This window comes from Protopterus annectens, chromosome 7.part0, assembly GCF_019279795.1.
Source record: "Protopterus annectens isolate FY-2018-M chromosome 7.part0, PAN1.0, whole genome shotgun sequence".
Taxonomy (NCBI): Eukaryota; Metazoa; Chordata; order Ceratodontiformes; family Protopteridae; genus Protopterus; species Protopterus annectens.
In genome coordinates, this window is record NC_056739.1 from 1,524,517,609 (window position 1) to 1,524,536,821 (window position 19,213).

General features: G+C 42.0%; 1 protein-coding gene across 2 annotated transcripts in view; it reads left to right on the forward strand.

The window, feature by feature from the left end:
- The window catches only part of ATG7 (autophagy related 7), a 2,350,184-nt gene that overhangs the window by 2,264,815 nt on the left and 66,156 nt on the right, over positions 1-19,213 (forward strand). The window lies entirely within an intron of this gene.

The window sequence follows — 19,213 nt, forward strand, 5'->3', positions numbered from 1 at the left end:
TGGGTGACATCACTCTTTGTCACCTGACTGCAGTTCCCAGGCTAAACAGAAACTTAACAGAATTTAACATCTCTGTGTGAGAAATACATATCTCTCAGATCTTTGCAATTCTTGGAAGTCGTAAAACAAAACACTTACAAAACAATGCAGAAGGCATCCTAGTTCTAGACATCTCTCCTTGCTGCATTAAAACTAACTTTTATAACACAATTGTAAAATAATTTAATTTCAATTTATTTTCTTGAAATTTTGCAAGTTAACTTTGTATGTTCCAGTGTCTACTATTAAGACATACATTTGCACAGGTATGTAGTTTATATACATTTCTGTTATTTTCCAGTAGGGTACACTGTGGACACATAGTTGAAACTCAGTACTGTACAAATCCTGTTCAACACACACTTCTGTACCAGTAGTTTAATATACACATAACATATAGTTCTGTATAAATCAGATTGATATTCACAAATTACATAGAACTATTTACAAAATTTCAGATAGCTGGACTGGCAGCATGACACACAGGCTTTCCTACAAATTATCTACCAGTGGAGAACCATAGATATAGATCTCATTGCATCCACTATGAAACATCAGTTCAGAAGGTTTTTTTACAGGGTCCCTGTAAGGAATCTTGCACAGTGGATGTCTGTTCATTCCCATGGAATGTGAATTCCTTTATACCATTCCTCTCCTGAAGATTCAGAGGGCCAGTCCCAACATTATTTTATTGACATTTCCCCCCTTTTTGGGCAGGACAACATTGATTCTGTCTTCTCTTCCATACAGCCAATGGCATACTACAGTTGTGCAAGAACTTAGCATATCAGTATATATTCAAATAGATGATTGTTGCAGCATATCCACCCTCCCATTTCTTTTTTTTTTCTTTTGCCTAAGGTGAAATAGCCTTTCTACCTGAGTCTGCCCTCTCTATAGCAAGCCTCTGCGTATTTTGGCTAAGAAGGCTGTGAGGATTTTTGTTCTAATGCTTCCCTTATTTATTAACATGCAGTCCTTGTGGCTAGGGCTAAGGGTGGATGTAATGTGCATGAGGAAGGAACGCCTACATTTTGGAGTTCTGGCTGTGTGTATGGCATACTTAGCAGGATATGTCCCATCTTTCAACATTACTGTAACAGTCATATATTCAGACATCTACTGTTATGGTAATTTCTTACAAACTCTGCTTTCCCACAAAAGTTTCTAGAATTTTGTGATTTTAATGCTGAGAGACTGACTAGTAGACATCACAGTGCCAGATAAAATCTCTCAAGATAACTAGATTACATTTTAGGTGTGCTGCTATACAGAAGAGCAGCTAAGTTGAGACAAAGAAGGCTCTCTCAGAAAAGATAAAAACGTATTCCTGGGTTTTAAATATTAATCAAAAGGACTATACATGACAATGGAATTATCTTCCTGTTCAAAATATCGACATTAAGAAATGAATGGCAATACTGTATTTGCCGTCAGGGCTGAAGCACTTCTTTGATGTTTGCTATAGTTTTAAATCAATTTTTTTTGCCCCTCAACTTAGAGTTGAGGTGTGTTAGATCAGGGAACTGCACTGGGCACTACATAAGCTTGCAATGGCCCTGCTGAAATGTTGAGTGTCCCTGCTGCACTTGCTGATGAGATCATAGGCATGGGAAGTAATCTAAGTCTGATTATTTCCTTATAAAACTTTGCAGACCAACCAATTTAGGTAATTGCCTTCAACATTTACAGTCCTTAAAGTTGAGGACCAAATGAGTTTTTTGGATGTAGGGTTTGATACCTCCTCCTTATCTTTGGTCAGGACTGTGGTTGTGGAAGTCATAGTGCAGTAGACTCCCTCTTATCTGGTCTCGCTTGGACTGGACCTTAGGCTGGATAAACAAATGGCTGGTTAGTCCAAAAAGACATACAGAATACCATTTATAGGTTGTAAATCAGATTAAAAAATTATGTATATATGTTATATGTAAATATTTATTAAACATTTATTTATTTAGTTGAAAAAAATCAGTAATTGTTATTTGTTGTATTTCAATTCTTGTTTTGAAGCAAAATCACACCACTTTTTCAGAAACATCTACAACTTCCCTTACGTACTTTATAACCCTAAGTAATCAAATTAAACTTTTACACTGCTCATGGGTCATCTATGAAAGAAATTCTGCAGATAACTGTGGGTCACCTATAAAATATATCTTCTGCAGGTGGCAACCATTACCCTCAAGGACAATATTCAGAGGCAAAAACATGGCACAGCTAAACAATTATTTTTGAATGTACATCATGCTTACAGTCACAAAGAAGGCTAAGAGCTTTTTGTGACTATAGGTGATAACTGAAATGAACTGTGCATTTCATGTGCACGGGGTCAACAGGTGTAGTAGATATGTGTACATTTTCACAAGTGGCTCTGGACAACAGTAGAAGGTCTGAATACAAAAAGGCATTTTTGACACTCCTGACACTAAATAAAAGAGTTATGAAAATTTAGCAAACGACTATAAACACAGCTGTTGTGCAGCGAGCCGTACCTTCACAGTGGTAGCCTCTAAACCCCCAAATGAAGTCCATACAATGATGACAGAAGGTGGGCTTAGTCAGTGTCATTTTGCGAAATCTGTGTCCAGGTGGCCCAAACAGCTGATCATGAATCCATACTCCCAGCAATGACAGCTGCATCTTTTTACTAGTGCCCATCAGTGGGCTGCTTCAGGGTCTCCCAGTTCCATCAAAAGGGCTCCCACCTGTGGACAGGGGCTGCTTGCCTTTTGCCATGGCTAGAGCCATTACAACTGGCTAGTTTTGTTATTTTATTTTTATTTATTTATTTATTTTACATTTGTTAACCGGGCTAGTCCAACTGGATACAAGTCCATTTTCAGTGGAGGCTGAAGGGCCTGAAGTTGTTAAGGGACAAAGATCCGGAAAGTGGGACACAGATGCAACAATGCAGATCATACAACCCCCTGTGTAGAACTACCAGCACAACAGACCTTGCAGTCAAGGCGGTGTCATGCCAGATTGCTTCCAGCTGAGAGACGTTCCCAGCCATCATGGAGCATGCCATAAAATTGGTGCAGGTCTCCTTCACTTAACAATCATTTAAAAATCTTGACAAAAATCTGGCCAGTTAAAGTAAGACCAGATAAGAGGGAATCTACTGTAGTAAATGTTGTTTACAGGAAACATCAAGTAATTGATTTTGAACCAAAGCTTCATTTCTTCTGTGTCAGGGCAGTATAGCTTCAGCCAAGATTGCAACTTCATTCTTGCTATGACCATTATTGAAAGTCAAGATGTCAGTGCCATTTTGTGCCTCATTGGGTCTACATGGTGATTCTAGGTTGAGTATTAAGGTTATGTGTAGCACGATAAAAAGTTTCATGGCCATGGTAGTTCAGCTATTGAACTATTACTTTCTTAGCACAAAGCCTAGTAAATGTTTTTATGATCTTATTAGATATGCATCCTTGCATCTGTGTACTGCCATCAGCACTGCATTTTACCTATGGATGGATGAATATTTATTTACAAGTGTACAATGCCCTGTCCCTTGCTGGTTTATTGTCTCTCTCTGCTAAGACTCATGCCACAGTCACCACATACCATTGGGATCATACTGGATGGTGAAGGGTTGAGTGATAGCAGTTAATACCAACTACCTGGGTGTAAATGTAAAATGAACCTAGGCACGGCTGGATGGAATGGAATGGGAATGGATAATTCCCTCCCACACAGAGCAAGTCTAGGGATAGCATCTATATTCAAAATATCTATATAAGTAGCTGAAGAGACGCAATGTAAAATTTGCTTATACCTTGTTTACATGTTAACTAGCTAACCTCAGCATCCTGACATTGAATGTCCTATTTGCACATTCATATTTTCCACAGTATATAACTCTAAGGTAAGTTGTCAGTCATTGTCTGAGTACCTGTTGCAGGTCACCTAATACTGCTATATTTCATAAAAGACTACTTTATCACTTGTTGAGAAAACCATTGTTAACCCTTTCTTCTGACAGAAAACTTCTGAAAGCAGTAATGATTGCATTAATGGCTTGTTTAATTTGCTTTCCCCCACTTCACCTGTAAAGGCCAGCAGTGTAGCAAGGCTAGCTACCAGGATATAAGCTTACACTGGCCACTGACTCTCTTCCTCCCTGTCTGACCATTGCAGTGCCCAAGCCACTAACCAATCTCAGGTCACCTAGTGTGTAGTTAAGGCTTTGTCCTGTATGTCACAGAGCCAGGCTGAGAGTGAATATTTTGGTGAAATAAGGTCAGAGAAGTTCGGGGCAGCATGAGGAAGCAGGATTTTTTTGCAACTCAATTATAGCAATGTATGAGGAGGAGAGATGGTTTGAGTTGTGTTTTTAGTACCACTTCAGACCCTGTAAAGAAAGAGGTAGCTGACCCAATGGTGTGTATCACTGAAGTACAGTCAAGAGGAGTAGCAACAGTAGCCTTATATTCTAAATTTAGAGGGGGGAGAGAGAGAGAGATACAGCAGAAACTCCAGTTTTGCATTTAACGTTTTTTTTAGTTACAAAATTGACATGGTACTACAAGGAGTGATTGTGATTAAAGGCAACATCTAGAGGAAACAAAATCTTCACTAGATTGTTAGATTGGTGTTTATGTTTCTTTTTTCTCTGAATGAACAGAAGAAGGGGTGTATAACGCATGCATTTAGTGTATGTATGTAATTACTTATTTATTTTGTATATTGTTACTAATCAGTAGGATTCCAGATTATGAACACTGGAGGTAGTCTGGCTGTTTTGTTCAGAAAATGTTATCAGGTATTATAGAAAACTACATAACATTCACATTGGGTGTAGGTTCATTGAAGCACTAGGCAAACAGATATATTATAAACAAAGAAAAAGAAGCATGCTCAGAAAGGGCACTTTTAGGACACCATGGTGGATGATCCTGTTGAAGATTGCCTGTCCCACCAGACTAGTTATGTATTATTGTTATGTCCTCAGCACATTGTCGGATTGTTGGTAAGCCATACCTGGACGATGCTATCTGCAGCTAAGCCACAGTCACAACAGTGAAAAAGAAAAGAGACGGAAGCTGAGCAAAATGAAGAAAGTCAGGAGATGGTCAAAATTGCCTGAAGAGTCATGCAACATGTTTTACCAGCTACCCAATATGTCCCCACTTCTTAAAGATCTAGCCTTACAACTGCATAACATTCAATTGTAATTTGTTTGTACAAGAATACATCAAATATATGAGTTCTAACTTTAACCAAAACAGGTGAGGCTAAACTAGCATATTCTGAGTCCGTGGTGTTGGGAGTAAGGAGATTGGAAGTAGTAATATGTTGGTTTACTATCAAAATCAAGAATCACAGTTCTTGTGTATTCACTTAGCCGAAAATAAATGTTGGAAATAAAAAAGTTATTTCATCAAAATGACGGCGGTAATGTCGATAATTCGCAGTTTGATATTATTGGCATTACCCAGGTTATCTTGACTTCTGGTAATGTTTTACTGGTGTTTTGCAGGGGGGGGGGGCAAGCCCCCTGCACCCCCCTCACACCTCCTGCATATTATATATACAAACTCCGAGATTGCATTACAGTGAGGAAAAGGGTACAGTTCCTCATCCCTACTTGTAGTGTGATCTCCAATCCGAACATCAACCTCATATGAGCAAATGTACATTAGCATTCACTAAGGTGGATGCAGACATTTTCAGATCGGCATTATGAAAACTGGGAATCATGCTTTCGACCATCCCAGTTTCACGTAACTGCCATTCAACCTTTTGATAGTAAACCTAATATGCTTCTGTGCCTGCATGTAGACTGGCATTTTCAGCAGTTTGCAAAGTAATAACACAAATCGAAAACCGCACTGAAAAAGAGGGTCCCAACAGTAAAATTAAAATCCTTTAAAGAAACACACAGTATTGAGCACTTTTGTCCCAAACAATCTGGAGACTTCATCAGAACACAATTCCATCCTCACATCAGTTAAATACACTGCTCAATAGAATAAATTACTTCAATTAAGTTATTAGCTTTCGTCTTTTATATTTGTGTTATTAGTTTTCATCTTTTACGCACTGCACTTTGTAGTTTGCAAAATAATGACAGGACAGGAAAGTTGTAGCTTTCTACTTTTTGGCAAATATTTTCAGGACACACTAGAAGATGAGGATTACTGTAGTAATTATTGAGGTGAATAAGATCTGTATTTTAATATAAGCTCTGTTGAAAATATTCTGGATGGAAACAGTGGATACTACTGCTCAGTAATGAAGAGGTACTAGAGAGACATTCAGATAGTTCAATGTGCCCCTCCTCAGCAGTGCCTTTTCATTTCGCCAGTTGAGGAGAGTTATCAATAGATGTGTTTTTTAACAAGAGAAAGAGAGAAGCGTAGAATGTTGCTTACTGTTTGAATTCTGACAGGTGATGTACCAGACTGGTAAACTAGGAGATGACAAAGCATTTTTTTCCAGAAGGAAGTGAAACTCCATCTTTGCATAAGTTGCAGATAGTGATGATAGTAATGAGTTGTGGAGAAGACCATCTGTAAACTTCTGGACATTGTTTAGATTGAGGAAGAGATAGCATAGAAGTGCTGAAGATTTAATTTGTTGGCTTTAGTTATCTGAGTTTTCTTTTTATTTCTGTTTTATGGAAAAAGGAGTTTTCAAGGATTTTAGACCTATAGCAATAACACTAAACATCATTAGCTGTACAAACAGTTGTATAGTAAATCAGGAAATTAAAAGCAAATCACAGTGTAGTTTATAAAAACCTAGCTGATGATGGATGATGTCAGACCCCCACCAAATGAAACAGTTTACCAATGAGAATAAAGCTAGTATGAGTAAATTTCACTGTGAGGAGAGTCAGTCCAGTTTCACCCTTTATCAGACCATGATTATTGGTATTATATTTTTCTAAACAACCCTTTTGTGTGACACTTATTCCGGTTCTAGACATCTCCTTTATGACTCAGCAGACACATCCGTGTGATCTGCTGAGCACATGTGCATTCTAATACACGCAGATCTATATGCTGTACATTATATCAGTGAAGCTTGCAATGTAAAATGTAAAACATTTTGTGTGTGTGTATGTGTGTTTGTGTATATATATATATATATATATATATATATATATATATATATATATATATATATACACACACACACACACACACGTATAAATCCACACACACACACACACACACAAATATATATATATATATATATTTTTTTTAGCATTCTTTTTCATCATTTTGCACATGTATTGTGAGTAAGTTATAGCCTCATCCATTCTGTGAAATGTTTTCAGTTTACCAGTGAAGGCATGTTCCTTTTATAATATATATTTTTATAAGCAAACCAATTTTCCCATACTTGACAACACATTAAAGGAAAACTCCACATTAAGACTAAAAAAAAATGATGTTAAGTTGTCAATCTCGCCTTCATTCTTGCTGGATGGGTTCGGAGCTGAACCTCGGCTCCGACTCGGCCTATACTAAAGCTCGAGAGCTAATTTTACCGGCTCAAGGCAACCCTATATCCCATGATGCTAGGCGGTAACTACCCAGATCTCGTTTGCCGCTTTCGCTAGCGAGGTGCTCTTTTTACCGGCTCACAGGTTAGTGACTAAATTTAAGAAAAATTTCTAGTTTTTCTACTTAGTTTTCCCATTATATTGTCTAAATAGGCTAGTTTTACCGTTATTTCAAATTTTAGTCCCTATTTTTATCCCTTATCCCAGTTATACTCCCCACCCTAGGTTAGGCCTTAGGCCCTTCCGTTTTTTTCTTAAGTTCCCTCACAGGGATTCTTAGCTGTGTGTGTGTGTGCCTTTAGTATCCCTGTCTGTTTGAGTGTGTGTGTGTGTGTGTGTGTGTGTGTGTGTGTGTGTGTGTGTGTGTGTGTGTTTCTAACTTTTGAATCTTGTTTTTCTTTTCAACAGCAATATGTCGAAATAGACAAAGGTCTCAGGGTTCAAGAAGTGTGACTCGTGCTGTCAGAAGATGTCGCTGACAGACGGTCACACTTCTTGTGTTTATTGCCTGGGACCCCTGCACCTGCAGGCCTCTTGTTCTGTGTGCCATGCATTCAGCCCAAGAGTCCTGCAGGAGCGCAGGAATAAGTTGATCTTGAGGGGCTTGTTAAAGCCCGAAGGTTCCCCGGCTAAGTCCATGCCAGGGAAGCCTTCAAAGCCATCCAAACCGTCGGCTCCATGCTGTAAGCCTTCTGATGGTGGCTCACCTTCTGCGTCACGATCGGCTCTGGCTGGAACCGATACGTCTGTATCGCAGCTTCCTGCATCGGCTCCGGCCGGAGCGGATGCCTCTAAGACTCAATCTTCACAGTCGGCTCTGGCTGGAGCCGATGTGTCTACAGCTCCATCGGCTCCACCAACCTCGATGCCCTCTACACGTAAGAGGTCCAGAGCTCCATCTCTGGAATCTATCCATTCGGCTCCGCGATCACCTTTACTCTCAGAGCGGAGCCATTCCTCTCGGTCTTCCAGGCTTTCCGACCATGACCTTGAGAGGGTGGTTAGCAGACTGTTAAAGTCTCAGGCACTGGCCCAAATGCTTCACAGCCCATCTCATCAGACAGCGGCTACATCCATGCAACCTACTATTCCTCCTTCGACTCTGCCCCAGTGTTCGGAGCCAGAGCTCCTCGGATCCGTGACCGTTGTGACGTCGGAGCCGATGCCTCCCCCTTCAGCTCCTTCATCTGCTCTGATCTCATCCATGGTGTCTTCCTTGGAGGGATCCGGGCGCTTGGACTCTCTCGCCGGCTCTGAGGGGGCAAGTGGCATCGGACCCTTGTCCAACCCCGTTCTCCCTCTCGGAGCGTCGGCGCTGGTGAGTTCGGCCCTGACATCGGCTTCGGAGCCTTCCCTGTTGGTGCCGGCTGGGGTTCCTAGTTCTTCGGAGTGGGAGCCCTCTGGCCTGCCTGATAGGGGCGCCTTCGAGGTCATGAGGAGCGTACTGGCCCCAGTGCCTGCTCTACGGTCAGCTCCATCAGCTCCTCCCACTGTATTGCCTGCTGAGGTCTCTTCCCACTCTCGCGCCCCCGGCCATAGAGATCCAACGCCTCAGGTTTCCCCACTGGGAATATCCTCCTATTCCGAGGCTTCTCCTGATCCATCAGGTGAACACCCGCGTAAGAGGACATGTAAGAGGAAGCATGTGGAGTCCCCTGAGTCCATCACATCTGATACCGACTTGGATGAGTCGGAAGGATCCCCAAGGTCCCCCTCTGAGGATGTCTCCTTTTCTGACATCCTTGAAATCCTTAAACAGAGGGGGAACTGGTCTTCCCTTAATCCTTCCGAGGACGAGTTGGTTTACCTGGAGGCTTTTGGTTCTCGACCCTCCACCTCCTGGGTGTCTCTGTCCTTCGACCCCCTTATGGAAGTGGTGGCGCGGAAGGCGTGGACGGCCCCTGATTCGATGGAACCCACCCCATGGAGGCCTTCCAAATTTATAACAGCCCCTTCGGATAAGCAATTTTTATCTAAAGGTGTCCTAGTTGATGCCATGGTGGTGGAGGCAGCCAGCAAAAAGGAACTGGCTGATCCTTCAGTGCCTATCCATCCACCTAACAAGGAATCTAGGACAATGGATAGGTACGGCAAGCGGATGTTCTCGTCAGCGACCTTTGCCATGCGGTCGCTGAATTACTTATGCCACTTCACCTGTCTTCAAAGAGACATTCTCAAAGAACTGGGTGAAGTTCTACAGGATCCATCAGCTGCTGGGTCTCAGGACAAAATTAACTCACAGCTAGGAACCCTGAATTCCATTGTCAACTCCTCCATGTGGCTTATTTCCTATGCAGCCGATGGAGCGAGTAGGGCCGCAGACACAGGTGTGGCTCTAAGGCGTCACGCCTGGATGCGGCTTTGCAACTTCGCAGACCCCTTCAAGACGTCCTTCACTAACTCCCCCTTTGATGGTTCAGCGTTGTTTGGACCTCAAGTGAAAGATACTTTGACCAGATGCGAACAAGATGGCAAGACTCTTTCTGCCGTAGGAGTCCATTTTTCAACCCCATCTAGACCATATCCTAAGGGTCAAAAGGGTGGAAAAATGTGGTTCCTCAAATCACAAGGAGTCACGCCTGACGCTAGAGGCAAAGGGGGGAACAACAACAACAGACGCCATCCAAGAGGCAGAGGGGGTTCGCAGAATCAGGGTAGCAGAGAAACCCTCTCTGACAAACCCTTCCAGCATCCCTGAGGTGCTGCCCGACTGTCCACCTTTGGAGGCAGTCGGGGGAAGATTATCACTGTACCCACAAGCCTGGCTCTCCCTCACTCAAGACAAATGGGTGCAGTCGATTATATCCGAGGGTTACAAAATCCCCCTTATCCAAACCCCAACTATTCAAATGGGGTCTCTTCCAGACGTTCCACCCAGTTTAAGGGAACAAGCAGCACTAGAAATATCAAAGCTGCTAAAAAAGAGAGCCATCCAAACAGTCCCAGCAGACCAACTAGGATCCGGAGTCTACTCAAAGTTCTTTTTGGTACCAAAAAAAACAGGGGACTGGAGGCCAATATTGGATCTTAGCAAACTAAACAAGTTTGTAAAAAGAACGAGGTTCCGGATGGTCACGGTACAGTCCATTCTACCCCTTCTGGGCAAGGACAATTGGATGTGCTCAGTGGACCTTCAGGATGCGTACTATCACATCAAAATACACAGGAGCTCCAGAAGGTTTCTCCGCTTTCGGCTGGGGGCCAGTCATTACCAGTTCAGAGCCCTGCCCTTTGGTCTCACTACAGCCCCCCGAGTGTTCACCAAATGTATGGCAGTGGTTACGGCTCACCTGAGACGTCATGGATTCCAGGTGTTTCCATATCTAGACGACTGGCTCCTCACTGCCACCACCAGGCGTCAACTTCTTCTAGCCAGAGATTACACAATTCACATTTGCAAAGGGCTAGGTATCTCTCTAAATTTCGAAAAGTCTGCCTTGTCACCTTGTCAGTCTATTACCTTCATAGGTGCCACCTTGGACACCGTTCAACTCTCAGTAAAGTTAACAGAGCGGAGGGTCTTCGATATTCAAAATCATGTTCACGTCCTCCTTCAAAGCAACAAAATTCAGGCCAGGTATGTTCTGAAAGTATTAGGTCTCATGGTGGCAGCCATCACACTTCTTCCCCTTGCCCGCTTTTACATGCGGCTTCTTCAGTGGATGCTTTTCTCCCAGTGGTCCTTCCTACAGCTCCCTATGACACACAAGATCTTAATAACTCTATCTTGCAAAAAACATCTGTCTTGGTGGATGGTCTCACCTCAAGTCCATCAAGGCAGACCATTTACTCCTCCCCCCCCCCAGTTGCCACGGTCATATCGGACGCCTCCCTGATTGGGGGGGGGGGCATTTTCAGGGCAGGACAGTCCATGGCACATGGCAACCTTTCAAATGCCACTTGCACATAAACGTCCTGGAGATGAGAGTAGTGCTTTTGACGTTGCAAACCCTCCAAGACTCTCTTCCCCTGGGGAATATTGCAATTCAAACGGACAATATGTCCATAGTATGGTATATCAACAAGCAGGGCAGAACCAAGTCCTATCCCCTGTGTTGAGAAGCACTCAGACTCTGGCAATGGGCGATCTCTTCTCAGCGGTTTCTGATAGCAACGCATATCCCCGGGAAGTCCAACGTCATAACGGACAGGCTGAGCAGAACTATTCTCATGCCCCACGAGTGGTCTCTCAAGCAATCGGTGATGGAGGAAATTTCTCGGAAGTGGGGGTTTCCTTGCTGCGATCTTTTTGCAACACCACAAAACAGCAAGTGCCTCGACTTCTTCACTCTCTTCCCCCTTCCAGGCCATCCCCCCAGAGACGCTCTAGTCCACGATTGGCCTCAAGGACTTCTATACGCCTTTCTCCCCTTTCCATTAATCACACAGATAATTCAGAAAGCTACCGCCTTGAGAGCCAAGATGATTCTCATTGCCCCTTATTGGCCTCGACAGATATGGTTCCCGTTCCTGCATCATTATCTTTTGGAGCAGCCTTGGCATCTGGATCCAGTGCCAGATCTTTTGGCCCATCAGTCAGGGCAGCTGCACCAATCCCTCCAATCTCTCAACCTCACAACTTGGTTGCTCCACTTCCGTCCCTAGCCAGGCTTCCAATGATTTCAAATTCTGTCCGGGATATTATCGTAGCTTCCCTTAAGTCTTCCACCAGAAGGATCTATGCTAGTAAATGGCAACGTTTTTCCTTCTGTGCAAAGGCTAGGAATATAGATCCCTTCACTGCTCCAATATACTCGGTCTTAGATTTCCTAGCTGAAATTTTTCATTCAGGTTCTTCTTCCTCCACAGTAAAAGTTCAGTTAGCAGCCATTTCAAATTTTCACATAGGCCTGTCGGACTCAAGCATCATGTCCCATAAGCTTTGCAAGGCATTCCTCAGAGGTATCTTTTTACTCAAGCCCCCGATCAAAGACCCCCCACCACAGTGGGATTTAAACTTAGTTTTAACATCCTTGATTCTCCCTCCCTTTGAACCTGCGGCTTCCTGTTCATTGAAGTTACTTTCCTGGAAGACACTCTTCCTAGTCGCCATTACGTCTGCTAGGAGAGTATCTGAACTTCATGCCCTTTGCATTCGTCCTCCTTATTTAGTTTTCCACAAAGACAGAGTTTCTCTAAGAACTAACCCGTCTTTTTTACCCAAGGTGGCTTCTCAACTAAATTTAAATCAATCTATTGATCTTCCAGTTTTCTTCCCTAATCATTCAAACAGGGCGGAGCAAAAACTGCATTGCCTGGACGTTCATCGTCAGCTCCGCTACTATCTGGACAGAACTAAACAAATCAGGAAATCTGATCAACTCTTTTTATCTTATGCAGAAAGTAGAAAGGGCCTTCCGGTATCCAAAGTAACCCTGTCTAGGTGGCTGTCTTCTGTGATTACCGGTATTTATGAACTCAGAGGTAAAGAATTGCCTTCTAGGCCAAGAGCCCATTCAACCAGAGCATTAGCTACATCAGCAGCCTTTCCAGCTAGATTGCCAATAGACACTATCTGTGCGGCAGCCACATGGGCCTCTCCTCATACCTTTGTTACACATTACAAATTGGACATGGCCTCCAGAAACAGGGCAAATTTTGGTTCCACCGTTTTCAAGATTCTGTTCCAGTGAGCCACCCAGGCTGAAGGTGCTAGGGATGCAGTCCCATCCAGCAAGAATGAAGGCGAGATTGACAACTTAACATTGAGAAGTTATGTACTTAACGTTCCATGTTAGTTGTCTTCTCTCGCCTTCTTTCTTGCGTCCCGCCCACCACCCCCCTAGCCTGGACAGACCGAGAGGTTTTCCCCTTCTTCTAAGGGACCTTATCTTGCACTATTCCAAGCCCAAACAGGTGGTCCTGGGGTAGCTACGGCTTCAGATAGTGATATTTTGGGAGTTCTCCTTTCTCCTCCTCCACTTCAGTGGGGAGACTGAATTGGCTATTGTTTTCTCAGCTACCAAACGAGATCTGGGTAGTTACCACCTAGCATCATGGGATATAGGGTTGCCTCGAGCCTGTAAAATTAGCTCTCGAGCTTTAGTATAGGCCGAGTCGGAGCCGAGGTTCGGCTCCGAACCCATCCAGCAAGAAAGAAGGCGAGAGAAGACAACTAACATGGAACGTTATGGTAAGTACATAACTTCTCATTTTCTCACTCTCTGTTTTCGGAGTTATTTTAACATCTCAAAATCACTCTTACTGCTTCTAATAGAATTTTAATGTTTTCTGCAGAATGGCTGCCAATGGGGCTTGACATATCAACATGATCTTATTTTTCTTCAAGCCTTTCTCTTTCCCATAATCCATTTAAAGTCTACTTTATATGAGTCATACTAAACATAAGGAAGTAGTGGTGTATTCCCATTCCATTGACACCTAATGGGATTAGTGTCAATCACTGTCATCTTATATGCTGTCTGTAACAGGACTGCTTCTTTTATTTCTTGAATGGCCCTTATTTGTGTGTGCCTCAGGCCTTGTTTTACAGTATACTAAGGAATTACACAGCTGCAATCAAAACAGTTGCTAAATCACAAGCCTTTGTTCAAAGTATCTTTTTGTAGTCCAAGATGAATTGAAAGCTCCCCCCCCCACACTGGTAAATATGTTGATACTTTACAAGAAAATATTTTCTGACTTTTCTCATTGTCAGAAACATCTCTGATACTACAGACATGTCATCTTAAAATGTAAAGTAGTATAAATAACAAACATTTAAAGTGTAATGCTTAGCATTTCAGCAGTGTGATGCTGCTTATGTAAATTTGTCAAAAGGTGGCAACTGCCTTTGAACCGTTGACTAATTTAATTGCTCTGTTTTGCTCTGAAAGGCACGGCTGCATTAGAAGCAGCTGTGAATCAGTGTAAGTGCTCTTCTTCTCTGCAATAAAGACAATAGAAAACAGTTTCACACCTCTCTTGTCTTGTTTACAGTAGCCTGAGCTCCTGACTGCAGATTTCTTTGTGTCTGTGGTATCTTATGCAAGTGTCGACAAATTCCTCTGCAACTCATGTGAGAAGTTGAGCTTAAAAAAGTGGGTGGTCTTTCCTTTCCTGTGATACTAAAGTGAGGAAGTAAAAGTTTTATAAAGTACAAGCAGGTTTCAGGTACCTACACAGTTTTGTTTGTTTTTCTTTCGGCTTTTCCCAGTTAGGGGTCGCCACAGTGGAACTCGGTCCACTAATGATTGGCAGTAGATTTTTACGGTGCCAGCTTGACGCCCAACCTTCAACTAAGGCACGCCCATTCACAAGTCTTTCAAACACTACTCAACCACGGGGAGGACATGCAGACTCCACACAGAAGGTGCTCCAGCTGAGAATCGAACAAGAGAACCTCTTGCTGTGAGGCGACAATGCTACCGCTGCACCACCGCGGCTTCTTTCAGGTACCTACACAGTACTGGAATCCTATTGTAGGCAAAAAAGTAGCCTAAGAGTTGAGTTAAACTGTAGGAGAAGGTATTTTCCTTTAAAGCTGATTTAGTAGATGCACAAACAGCTTGGAGTGGTGCTGGTGGAGGTTTACCACTGCTTCTTTGACCTGAGTTAGCTAACTGCATTTCCTTATGAGTAACTCTATTCATCAAGTCTTGTATAATATTTTTACTAGGATTATTAATAAGATTGTGTTTCATCTGCAGATTGGAGGAATTTTAAATAAAGCTACTCCCAGTGCAGTCTCACAAAATTCATTTTATAAGAATGGGTAGTATTTTTCAAATCAGAAATGCATGATGCCACCATGGCTGTCTGTTTCTTCACCTATGAAATGCTGCTGTTCAGTTTCCCAACCTGCCTTACCAGCTTGTCTCTACCAGAGTCAGTCGTATGCTGTGGAAGCAGACATATCTTTTCAAAGATGTAGTGCTGTGAAACACAATTTTGTTTTTGTCCAGTAGTGAGTAAATGCTCCTTTGTTATAAAGATGTTTTGCAAGCACTAGTATTTTCTGGTAATTCAGTGGTAAAGACCTTTTGTAGCATGCAGAGCACCATCTCACTTCTGGTCTGATCTGACTCTCTGAACGATGCCGTACACACTAACAACCTTAAAAGAATTTCACATTATATGATGCACTTTCTAAGACCTAGTGTTTGGCTCTTTGTACCTTTCCTTATCATGCCTACATTTTCATTTCGCAAATAGAATTCAGACACTTTCATTTTGTAAAATACATTTCCTAAACCTGGCTTTTGTTAGCCAACTGGTAAAACTGCTGCTTTTTTTCTTTTTAGGGCCTCACAGTTGCATTTACTTGATCTAATTAGAAAATCTTACTTCGCTAAGGAAAATTCTGATCTGATGTGTATCTGAGTAAATAGTCCTGCACATGTCATAGGATCTCTTATAATGAAGAGTATAGAATTTTAAACAAAATGTGCTTTCTTGCTGTGTTCAATATTAAGAATCAGAGGCAAATGAGTAATAACTAGATTAAATTGCTCTCTGCTGCATTGCATTATCACATTAAAACATTTCTGCATTATCACTTACATTAGTCACTGTTATTTTAGAATAGGAATATTGTTCTGTGATTGTGCAATTCAGATCCACAGAAGTTTAGAGTTTTCTTTTTTTTCTAGGAAAACAAACATTTGGAAGGGTACTTCTCTGTTTGTAGACAGCTGGAGGTGATTAACTACTTGCTTGTTTTTGAAATGTGCAGGCCATCGTTATAAACTCTGCAAGTAATTCTCGTGCTTTCCATGCAACAGATATAATGACACTGGCTGTGCTTTCCAACATTAAACAGCCAGCAAACGAGTTAAAAAGATGATTTTTTTTACTTGTATATTTTGCCAGGTAAGTAGCCTGGTCCAAATATGTATAATCCATGACCTGGATCCATTGGCAATGTATAGAATATAAGAAAGACTATACAGATGAAGAAGTAGCATATGTTAAAAGTACACTTTAACATGCAAAGTATAACCCTAACAGTTTGATAAAATTAGAAAATTACAAAATGTCAAGGCCTAAAAGCCAGCAGTGCTTTAGGATATGCATACATGATTTCCTGTCTTTATGCAGTTAATGCAAAAGTACTGAACAATATACATTATAAATTTACAAAATTTGTAATGTGCAAGTGTGCAGTATGTTAAAGGAAAGGAATAGATAGAACAAGTAAAAGATTAAATGATAGGAGTGTTACATACCTTAACAGGACAACAACAGGACAGCTTAATGTTGGTTCATGTGAATGAACATTTGCCATTACCTTGAAGATATTGATGTGCATAGTAATTTTTATGGTGGGACTGCCAGAGGTGTAACCAAGGTGGGATGAAGTTGCAACCAACCTGGCCTCAGAGTGTTAGGGGCCATGATAGGCAGATGCTGAATGATCTTCATTGCAATGTCAGTATTGCATTTGCAGTCAGCACTGAAGCGCTGTAATGCTCCTTCTCTTCAGTGCATTGCATACCAGCATTCAAAAATGAATGGCAGTACTGCATTTGCAGTCAGACCCGAAGCTATATAGTGCTCCATGTATGATATAAGCTGTAGCAGCAGCTTTTTTGTTCCTCAGCTTAAAGTTGGCAGGTGCCAGATCAGGGGGCAGCATGGGGTGGGGGGGGGTGGCAGCTTTACCTTTGGTGACTGCCATTATGTATATTTTCTGAAAGGTGATTGTATTTAGCTAGACCCAGTTTACTGAAACTTTTCTTGTACTGAAACTGAATCTAAGACCATATTGGCATGCTGTATTGAGAAGTGCTAAGGATCTTGCAATAATTTTGAGGTATATGTAAATGTAAACTTGCTTAATAAGGAACTTTGTTATTTTCTTTTGTAACAGGCCACTGTTTACTTTTATTTTATTATTTTTATTTTATTTTATTTTTTGATGTGCTGAAGGTCATATTTGCTGGTTATGGTAACGGAATGGAAAGCTTTTGCATGTCAGTCCAGTGCGAGGACTTGCAGTCCTCTTGTAGCTGTTTTTTGATTGACTTATAGGTGGCACCAGGTCTAAGGATTGTTGTAACATCAGAATACAAGGTAAGTGAAGATACTGGTAGTATTGAAGGAAGATCATTGAATATGTAGCAAAAAGGGTACTGGGCCAAGCAATGTAAGGTATGCTCTGATGCATACCCAGTGTTAATGTGCCTCTGATGAGCAGTCTGTTATCAGAAATTACATTAACATTTCTGCTTGATAAATATTTAGTGAACCTGGTCAGTAGATCATTCCCCAAACTGTTTTGCTTAAGTCTAATAATGATAAAGGGCCGATTGACTGTCTGTGAATGACTGGTCAAATCGATGCAAAACTCTCCTGAAAGCCTTCCCTTTTCCATGTTTGTGTATGTGGTGGTATTCACATTCACAGAATAGGTGATAGTAAGGGAGCTATTCATAGTTGTTACATTTAGTGCAGTGCGAATTTTTGTGGGCTGAGCCGAAGATCACCTAAGACGTGATTCAGAGTTAGTAGCTTTGCCTAGACACAGCTTTTGAACCAGTTTGAGAAAGTCTTGTGCAAATTAGGTAATAATTAGATGGAAATAAAGAATGTGAGGAAAATCTGTGACTATTTTTATGTGAATAATGACCTCTTCATGACTTTGACTGATTCAGTCACTTTTGGATGTGCGTTTGTACCGTACCCATAAAGCTTATAAAAACAAAGTCATGCCTTCTCATCCATTTTGCAGTGGATGAAGATGCTTACGTTTGCTGCCAGCTTAGCTCTCAACCATTCTGAAATACTTTTCTTGGTTTTGCCAAAACCAGTTGCTCTTAGCGGCACTCACCCACTAAGAAGGTGTAGATATAGGCAAAAGCTAACCCATCTGAAATTTGTTGATCAGGAATTCATGGACAGGGACATAGTACAGGATTTGGTGAGAGTATATGTCCCACAGATGGGAATAGGGAACTGAGTGGCCTTTCATTACTTGTCACTACCAAGGCATATATATCCCTCACTGTACTTGCCATGGGAACCTTCCGAAGACAAACTGGGAACACACTGGGTATTTCTGAAGGTTCTGCTTCAAGCGTACTTTAGCAGTTCCTCAACATAGTCTTGGCACATGTGGATTAGTGTATTTACTTGTAACCCAGTACCATGCATGCCTTCTGTGGAATAGCATGCTTTCCTGAGGTTCTTGGTGCAGTGGATTGCATCCATGTTGTTATTAGGACCCCATCTGAACCACAGGAGAGTGGCATCAGAAAAGGTAGGCCTACCATTCCATCAGCTGTAAGGTAGTGTGATACAAGGGGCATGCATCACCAGCATGTCAACCCAGCATCTTGGTAGTGCCCATGACTCCCATATTTGGCATACTAGCTCTACCACCTCTTCCTACATGGTAGGATTCATTGTGGTCACCTAGTTGGTTACTGAAAAGCATTGTAATGTTGCTGATCAAAGGTATTTTGGTATCTGAAGTGAGGCATGCATACTACTGATTAATCAACCCCCTTTTTTCTTATGTGTCCTTTGCCTGCTTTGTTTTTCAGGTGATGCAGGATACCCTCTCACCCTTTGGCAAATGACACCAGTCCATAACCCTCATAGAGTGGCTGTGAGGAGCACTTTCACACTGCCCTATCCCAGACACACACACATAGTCATTGGGCCTGCTCAAAGCCTGTTTCTGTTGCTTGGAAGATTGTGTGGCTGTCCTTCAGC